This window comes from Rhinichthys klamathensis, unplaced genomic scaffold, assembly GCF_029890125.1.
Source record: "Rhinichthys klamathensis goyatoka isolate OS25496 unplaced genomic scaffold, OSU_Roscu_1.1 h1tg000018l_1, whole genome shotgun sequence".
Lineage (NCBI taxonomy): Eukaryota > Metazoa > Chordata > Actinopteri > Cypriniformes > Leuciscidae > Rhinichthys > Rhinichthys klamathensis.
Window position 1 is genome coordinate 1,397,580 of NW_026606569.1, and position 7,714 is coordinate 1,405,293.

Sequence of the window (7,714 nt, forward strand, 5' to 3'; positions counted from 1 at the left end):
CCTTAATCTGAGGGGCGGAATAAATGGTTGTCTTTCAAATTCCCTCTGCACGCAATAGGATTGGCTACAACCAATCAGGGGTGCGTTTCCTAAAAGCATCGTTAGCCAACTATGGTCGCAAGTTCCATTGAACTCTATTGGTAACGACAGAACTTGCGACCATAGTTGGGTTTGGGAAACGCACCCCAGAGTAGGGCTGCAACAAACGATTATTTTGATAATCGATTAATCTAGCGATTATTAAAACGATTAATCAACTAATCGCAGATTAGTTTACCGACTAATCAGTAAGTTTGGAACGATTATTCAGCTTTTTCAATTAGTTAAAACATTGAGTTATACATATTCTTACTATAATATAAAAAAAGAAAATCAGTTCAGCTTTTGAAATAGTTGTTTTAATGAACTTTGAGCCAACTAAACAGGTCATTCTCTTTAAGTTGTCAGATTTCGGTCCAACTCAAATCACACACAAATGCTCTCTAAGCATTGTTTAATAGGCCCACTAGAACTGAAACAGAAAAAGGGACATTTACTTCAGGACACAAACAATGATAAAATATTAATCTGCAAACCATTATTAAATTATAAAATTATAAAATTACAATATTTTTTTTTACATGACAATTGAGCTGACAAATGAGAGCTGACGTTCTCTTTCACCTTTTAATTTACAGTATGAAAAAGTAACTGCCGTGATATTCTTCTTAACATCTCCTTTTGTAAGTCCATGATTATGGAAAAAAATACAGGCAAGTGATAAGTGTTACAAGGTGAGGTTGAAGCAGGATCCAAATGCAGCACGTTTATTTAAATACACTCAAACTATACAAAGACTCAGGCAAGGGAACAAGACTCGGGAACAGAAACTATACAAAGACTCAGGAACAGAAACCATGCAAAGACTCAGGCAAGGGAACAAGACTCGGGAACAGAAACTATACAAAGACTCGGGAACAGAAACTATACAAAGACTCGGGAACAGAAACCATACAAAGACTCAGGCAAGGAAATAAGACTCGGGAACAGAACAACCTACATCAACGTAACAGTGACAATAACTCACAAAGACAGGGCTAGAACTCACAAAGACAGGGCTGAAACACAGGGCTTAAATACAGGGGTAAACGAGCTTGATAAAATAAAAAGGGGGCGTGGTTAACGGGAAACACCTGGGATGACTTATAGACAGACAGGGAACCACTAAACATGACAAGACAAACCCACACCGTGTCAATAAGACTATAATACCTAATAGTGTTCCAATAATAAAAACAGCCCTGACTCCTAAGCTCGATCAAGCTTTATTCTATGCAAAATAAATCATCACATTACTGTAATTATATTATTGTTGATAATATTATTACTATTATTAGTAGTATTGCATTCTCTAAGAAAGAGATTTACCGCTAGTTAGTTAGCTCCAGCTGGAGAACACTCAATTCTCACCGGCTCCTCTTTTGCCGGGATGTTTCCTCTTTTAAGTGCCCCAACATGCTCGATGCAGCTGTCAAGAGGCAAACAACATTAGGAAATCCTGTTATTCATTTTAAATTCCGATTTACTGCTCAAGAAACATATATTATCATTATCAATGTTGAAAAAAGTTGTGAACAATTTCTTTTTCAGGATTATTTAATGAATAGAAAGTTCAAAAGAACAGCATTTATCTGAAATATAAAGCTTTTGCAAAATTATGAATGTCTATTCTGTCACTTGATCAATTTAATGCATCCTTGCTCAATGCTCTCCCCCAAAAAAATTCTTACCGACCCAAAACTTTTGAACGTTCTGAATGTTACAAAAGCTTTATATTTCAGATAAATACTGCTCTTTTGAACTTTCTATTCATCAAAGAATCATAAAAAAAGAATGTTTTACACAACTGCTTTCAACATTGATAATAATCATAAATGTTTGTTGAGCATCAAATCATCATATCAGAATGATTTGTGAAGGATCATGTGAAATTGAAGACTGGAGTAATGATGATAAATTCAGCTTTGATCACTGAAATAAATTACATTTTAAAATATATTAAAATAGAAAACAGTTATTAAAATGTAAAATAATATTTCACAATATTACAGCTTTTTTATGTATTTTTAATAAAAAAGGCAGTGTTGGTGTTCAGAAGAGACTTCTTTCAAAAACAATCAAATTAGTACATTTTCCAAACTTTTGACTGGTAGTGTATATTAGGCTGTGTTGTCACTAAGGTAGACATTGTTTTAAAATAAGATGCGACTGATGCGTACACTGAGACTGGGGTTCACTCTGGGACTGGGGCATCCTCTGGGACTGGGTCGTCCTCTGGGACTGGGGTGCCCTCTGGGACTGGGGTTCATTCTGGGACTGGGGCGTACTCTGGGACTGGGGCGTCCTCTGGGACTGGGGCGTACTCTGGGACCGGGGTGCCCTCTGGGACTGGGGTTCATTCTGGGACTGGGGCGTCCTCTGGTACTGGGGCGTCCTCTGGGACTGGGGTTCATTCTGGGACTGGGGCGTACTCTGGGACTGGGGCGTACTCTGGGACCGGGGTGCCCTCTGGGACTGGGGTTCATTCTGGGACTGGGGCGTCCTCTGGTACTGGGGTTCACTCTGGGACTGGGGCGTCCTCTGGTACTGGGGCGTCCTCTGGGACTGGGGCGTACTCTGGGACCAGGGTGCCCTCTGGGACTGCGGTTCATTCTGGGACTGGGGCGTCCTCTGGGGCTGGGGCGTACTCTGAGACTGGGGTTCACTCTGGGACTGGGGCGTCCTCTGGGACTGGGGTTCATTCTGGGACTGGGGCGTACTCTGGGACTGGGGCGTACTCTGGGACCGGGGTGCCCTCTGGGACTGGGGTTCATTCTGGGACTGGGTCGTCCTCTGGGACTGGGTCGTCCTCTGGGACTGGGGTTCACTCTGGGACTGGGGCGTCCTCTGGGACTGGGGCGTACTCTGGGACCGGGGTGCCCTCTGGGACTGGGGTTCATTCTGGGACTGGAGCGTCCTCTGGGACTGGGGCGTCCTCTGGTACTGGGGCGTCCTCTGGGACTGGGGCGTACTCTGGGACTGGGTCGTCCTCTGGGACTGGGGTTCACTCTGGGGCTGGGGCGTACTCTGAGACTGGGGTTCACTCTGGGACTGGGGCTTCCTCTGGGACTGGGTCGTCCTCTGGGACTGGGGTTCACTCTGGGACTGGGGCGTACTCTGGGACCGGGGTGCCCTCTGGGACTGGGGTTCATTCTGGGACTGGGGCGTCCTCTGGTACTGGGGTTCACTCTGGGACTGGGGCGTCCTCTGGTACTGGGGCGTACTCTGGGACTGGGGCGTACTCTGGGACCGGGGTGCCCTCTGGGACTGGGGTTCATTCTGGGACTGGGGCGTCCTCTGGTACTGGGGCGTACTCTGGTACTGGGGCGTACTCTGGTACTGGGGCGTCCTCTGGGGCGTCCTCTGGTACTGGGGCGTCCTCTGGTACTGGGGCGTCCTCTGGTACTGGGGCGTACTCTGGTACTGGGGCGTACTCTGGGACTGGGGCGTCCTTTGGTACTGGGGCGTCCTCTGGTACTGGGGTTCTCTCTGGGACTGGGGTTCACTCTGGTACTGTATCGTGCAAAAGTTAATTTATTTCAGTAATTCAACTTAAAAGGTGAAACTAATATATTATATAGACTCATTAAATGCAAAGTGAGATATTTCAAGCCTTAATTGTTATAATTGTGATGATTATGGCTTACAGCTTATGACAACCCCAAATTCAAAATTAGAATTTTTTGAAAAGGTTTTCATATCTGTAAACCATAATCATCAAAAGCCCTATGTACTTACCTGAATATAACTTGTGTCCACCAATATATAATCAGTGTGCATCCTCCCATTTATCTGCAACAGAGAAAACCAGCTATATTCATCTCATCACTTGAAGTATCCGTAATCTCTCAATACTTATCTACTTGCATATAATTGACATTTTGGGGTGAACTAATACTTTAATTAAAGCCTATTGGAATTGACTTCATTGTAAGGGGTATGATTACCACAAGCATTGTGTCAAATATATTTTTGCAACAGGGCTCGACAATAAGGACTGCCTGATGATCTGGGGCCAGTGGGAAAGAGTCCAGTCCAGTTGATGGAACTGGCAGTAAAAAGTGTTTAAAAAGTGTTAGCGTTGAGCACACTAGAAAAACCCCAGTAAAGCAACCAGTACAGCAGTGGCCAGAGTAATTGTATGCAAGTACCCTGGGACTTTTGCCGATAAGACTGGAGAAGGTAAGCAGCTGGGGTGTGGTTATTATTCACTCTTCAGACAGATTAAAACTCAGAGTTGAGCACATAAATAGAGACAATGTCAGTAATCGAATCCGACAGCCTAAGAAAAGGTCCAGTGATGACAGCAGTGGTAATGATGCTGCCATAAAAAGAAGCAGAACAGATGTGGATAGTTATGGGTGTACAAAATGGCAACCCACTAATCTTCCACAAGGAGAAACAGCAGAATCATTGGAAGACAAGAGAAAGATCTTGGTAACCATCTTCAAGTCAGAAGGACCTACAGCTGTTGAGACAATGGACGTAAAGAGGAATATGGAATTTACCTATATTTATCAGAGGCACATGATATAAAAACAATTTATATACGATTTATTTATCAGAGAATACTTGGCCCCCTCCCAGTCTGTGTGAAGTTGAAGAGCAATGGCAGACCTGCCAACCTGTACACATTTTGTGTAGCGGCCACACATTTTGACCTCAAAGTACACAGGTGCAATTTATCACTCTAAACCACGCAAAAACCTGGTGACGTCTCTGTGCACGCGCAGTCCTTAAATCAAGCAACAGCAAAAGAAGAAGAGTTCGACCAATCATAGCGCTGGGTTCATTCCCCAAATAGCAAGCGGGGATGATTGACAGATGCGTAAGGCCTATCATTAAAAAGAGACTGAAAATCGACTGCAATAAAGAATCCCGCTCTATCCCCTTTCCACTCCCACGAGGGCCGCGACCCGCGGTCTGACTGATTTAAGCGAGGACAGTACAGTAGTCACGGTACTTCTGACTCCTGAAGGTAAACGGGCTGGGGTGGATGTGGAAAGTTGAAATATTGTATTGAGTTAACTTAATCTGGATTCGAAAATCACACTGGAGTGAAATATGTAACATAATGAGGTACTTTAGTTATTATTAGCACAATAACGTAACACACGCAGGCTACGTTTTTCAACACTGAGAAGGAAGAAATAAACATTTCTCCAGATCCGCGCTGATCAGTCATCCACAAATCACGGCACTTTTATAATCACTAAGCCATAGCGATTTTAGTTTTATTTCGATTTATTGTTCAGCATTGCTTGTGCATTTTATAATTTGCATGGCTGAATGATTTCTTCCTCTTATCTGAGTAACCATGAATGAATGACAGAGTATTCTAAGATAACCCATGCAACAGAACCGGAAGACAATACAATGCTGAATAAAGTAATAGTTTTTGTTATTTTTGGACCAAAATGTATTTTCGATGCTTCAAAAAATTCTAACTAACCCACTGATGTCACATGGACTACTTTGATGATGTCTTTATTTCCTTTCTGGACAAGGACAGTATACTGTGTATACATTTTTAATGGAGGGACAGAAAGCTAAAAATATCTTAAACTGTGTTCCGAAGATGAACGGAGGTCTTACGGGCTTGGAACAACATGAGGGTGAGTCATTAATGACATAATTTTCATTTTTGGGTAAACTAACCCTTTAATGTTGTCTGCTGAAATGACTCCAAAAGTGATTCCCGCCGGCTAGTCTTCTAGCTGGCTGCAAACTGTGGAGTGGATTTCCTGAACGGAGGCGCGGCTCAATGAGACAAAGAAGCTGTGTCCCAATGTGAAGGCTGCATCCTTCAAAGGCTGCGGACTTCGAAGGATGCAGCCTATTCGTCCTTCGAAGGACGCACCATGTAGCCTTCGTGGGATTTCCTAATTGCGCAACCAGGTGTTCCCGATTATCGCTCCTGGCGCCAAGCAACGGTGCGAGAGTACAGCTGCCATCCTGATCATTCATTTGATATAATTGAGTAAACAGCCATGGAGACAGAATTGGCTATTGCCATTTTTTTTATATATATATATATATATATATATATATTTTACTGGAGGACATGGGAGGATGTTTCAGCCCCGGCGCTGCCGAGTCATGTATTTTCGGCTTAGCCAAGACCATGGCCAGAGCTGGTTTACTGCATCCCAATTCAGAGGCTGCGTCCTGAATGGCCAGATTACACTTTAAACTGTTCAAGTATTGGGTGTTAACTTACGTAAATAATGTAATGAAATATGAAAAGAAAAGAAAACATACAGGCACATATTTATATATATATATATATATATATATACACTCACCGGCCACTTTATTAGGTACCCCATGCTAGTAACGGGTTGGACCCCCTTTTGCCTTCAGAACTGCCTCAATTCTTCGTGGCATACTGCCGCTCACTGGATGTTTTTTCTTTTTCGGACCATTCTCTGTAAACCCTAGAGATGGTTGTGCGTGAAAATCCCAGTAGATTAGCAGTTTCTGAAATACTCAGACCAGCCCTTCTGGCACCAACAATCATGCCACGTTCAAAGTCACTCAAATCACCTTTCTTCCCCATACTGATGCTCGGTTTGAACTGCAGGAGATTGTCTTGACCATGTCTACATGCCTAAATGCACTGAGTTGCCGCCATGTGATTGGCTGCTTAGAAATTAAGTGTTAACGAGCAGTTGGACAGGCGTACCTAATAAAGTGGCCGGTGAGTGTATATACTGTATAGATATATATATTTAAATTCAAATGTTCACTTATATCGTAGGCTATTGATGTGATTTTGTAGGCTAGTCATGTATTCTTTTTATTATGAACAGAAATGGACCATGGTGAAAATATTTACACAGGTTTTCATCCCTATTTGAATATAAAACCCAGTTGAATATTAAAGTCTAGTGCAAACGTTACTCCCGCTCGTCATCGGCAGCTGTCAGTCACAGTTGCTAGGCGACAAGAACAATCCTCCGTAGGCTAGACCGGTCCGAGCGCTTCAGATGCGCACTTTGATATGATACGCATCTGTAGTTAGCAACAATTTGTTAATATTGTGACAATAGACCTACATTTTGTGACTTTAATTTTCAAAATAACCAGTGGTGGAATGTAAGGAACTACATACTTCGTTAAGTATTCACGTACAAATGTGAAGTAGCCTACTTTTTTCCCACACAGGACAGCAAGACTACGCATTGTTTAACATTAAACTATGTATCAACCTTGCAAACACTCAGAGATCATTACAAAAAAAAAACAATTTCCAGAGCCATGAATTCTCTTTTATTTACACATTTAAATTTGCATAAAATAATGAAATAATAAAGAAATAATGTACAGAAATATTTTTTTCCTTTAAAAAAAATATAAGTAAAAAAAAAGTTAAACAAGAATATATATATATATATATATATATATATATATATATATATATATATATATATATAAAAGAAGAGAAAACAGCCTGTCAATCCTCTTCCTCTCCTCGCCTCTGCAGTCCCATGTCTTCTCTAATCAAGTCCAAAAACTCGTCCTCTCCATCTCGCCTTCTCTGGTGCTGGTGCTCCTGGCTCGTCCTCTTCTTGGTCGGAAACTGCTGAACTCAGCCCTGGTGTGTCCTCACGGATGGAGGCGATTAGGACAGGGC

The 7,714-nt window shown here is 42.3% G+C and overlaps 1 long non-coding RNA gene across 1 annotated transcript; it reads right to left on the reverse strand.

Moving 5' to 3' along the window:
- Nucleotides 1-272: 272 nt before the first annotated feature.
- LOC130070766 (uncharacterized) lies at nt 273-2,815 on the reverse strand. Its single transcript, XR_008803921.1, has 2 exons — nt 2,727-2,815; nt 273-1,507 (listed from the first exon to the last, which is right to left on the reverse strand). It is a non-coding gene; the product is annotated as an uncharacterized LOC130070766 (long non-coding RNA).
- Between the last annotated feature and the right edge of the window lie 4,899 nt (nt 2,816-7,714).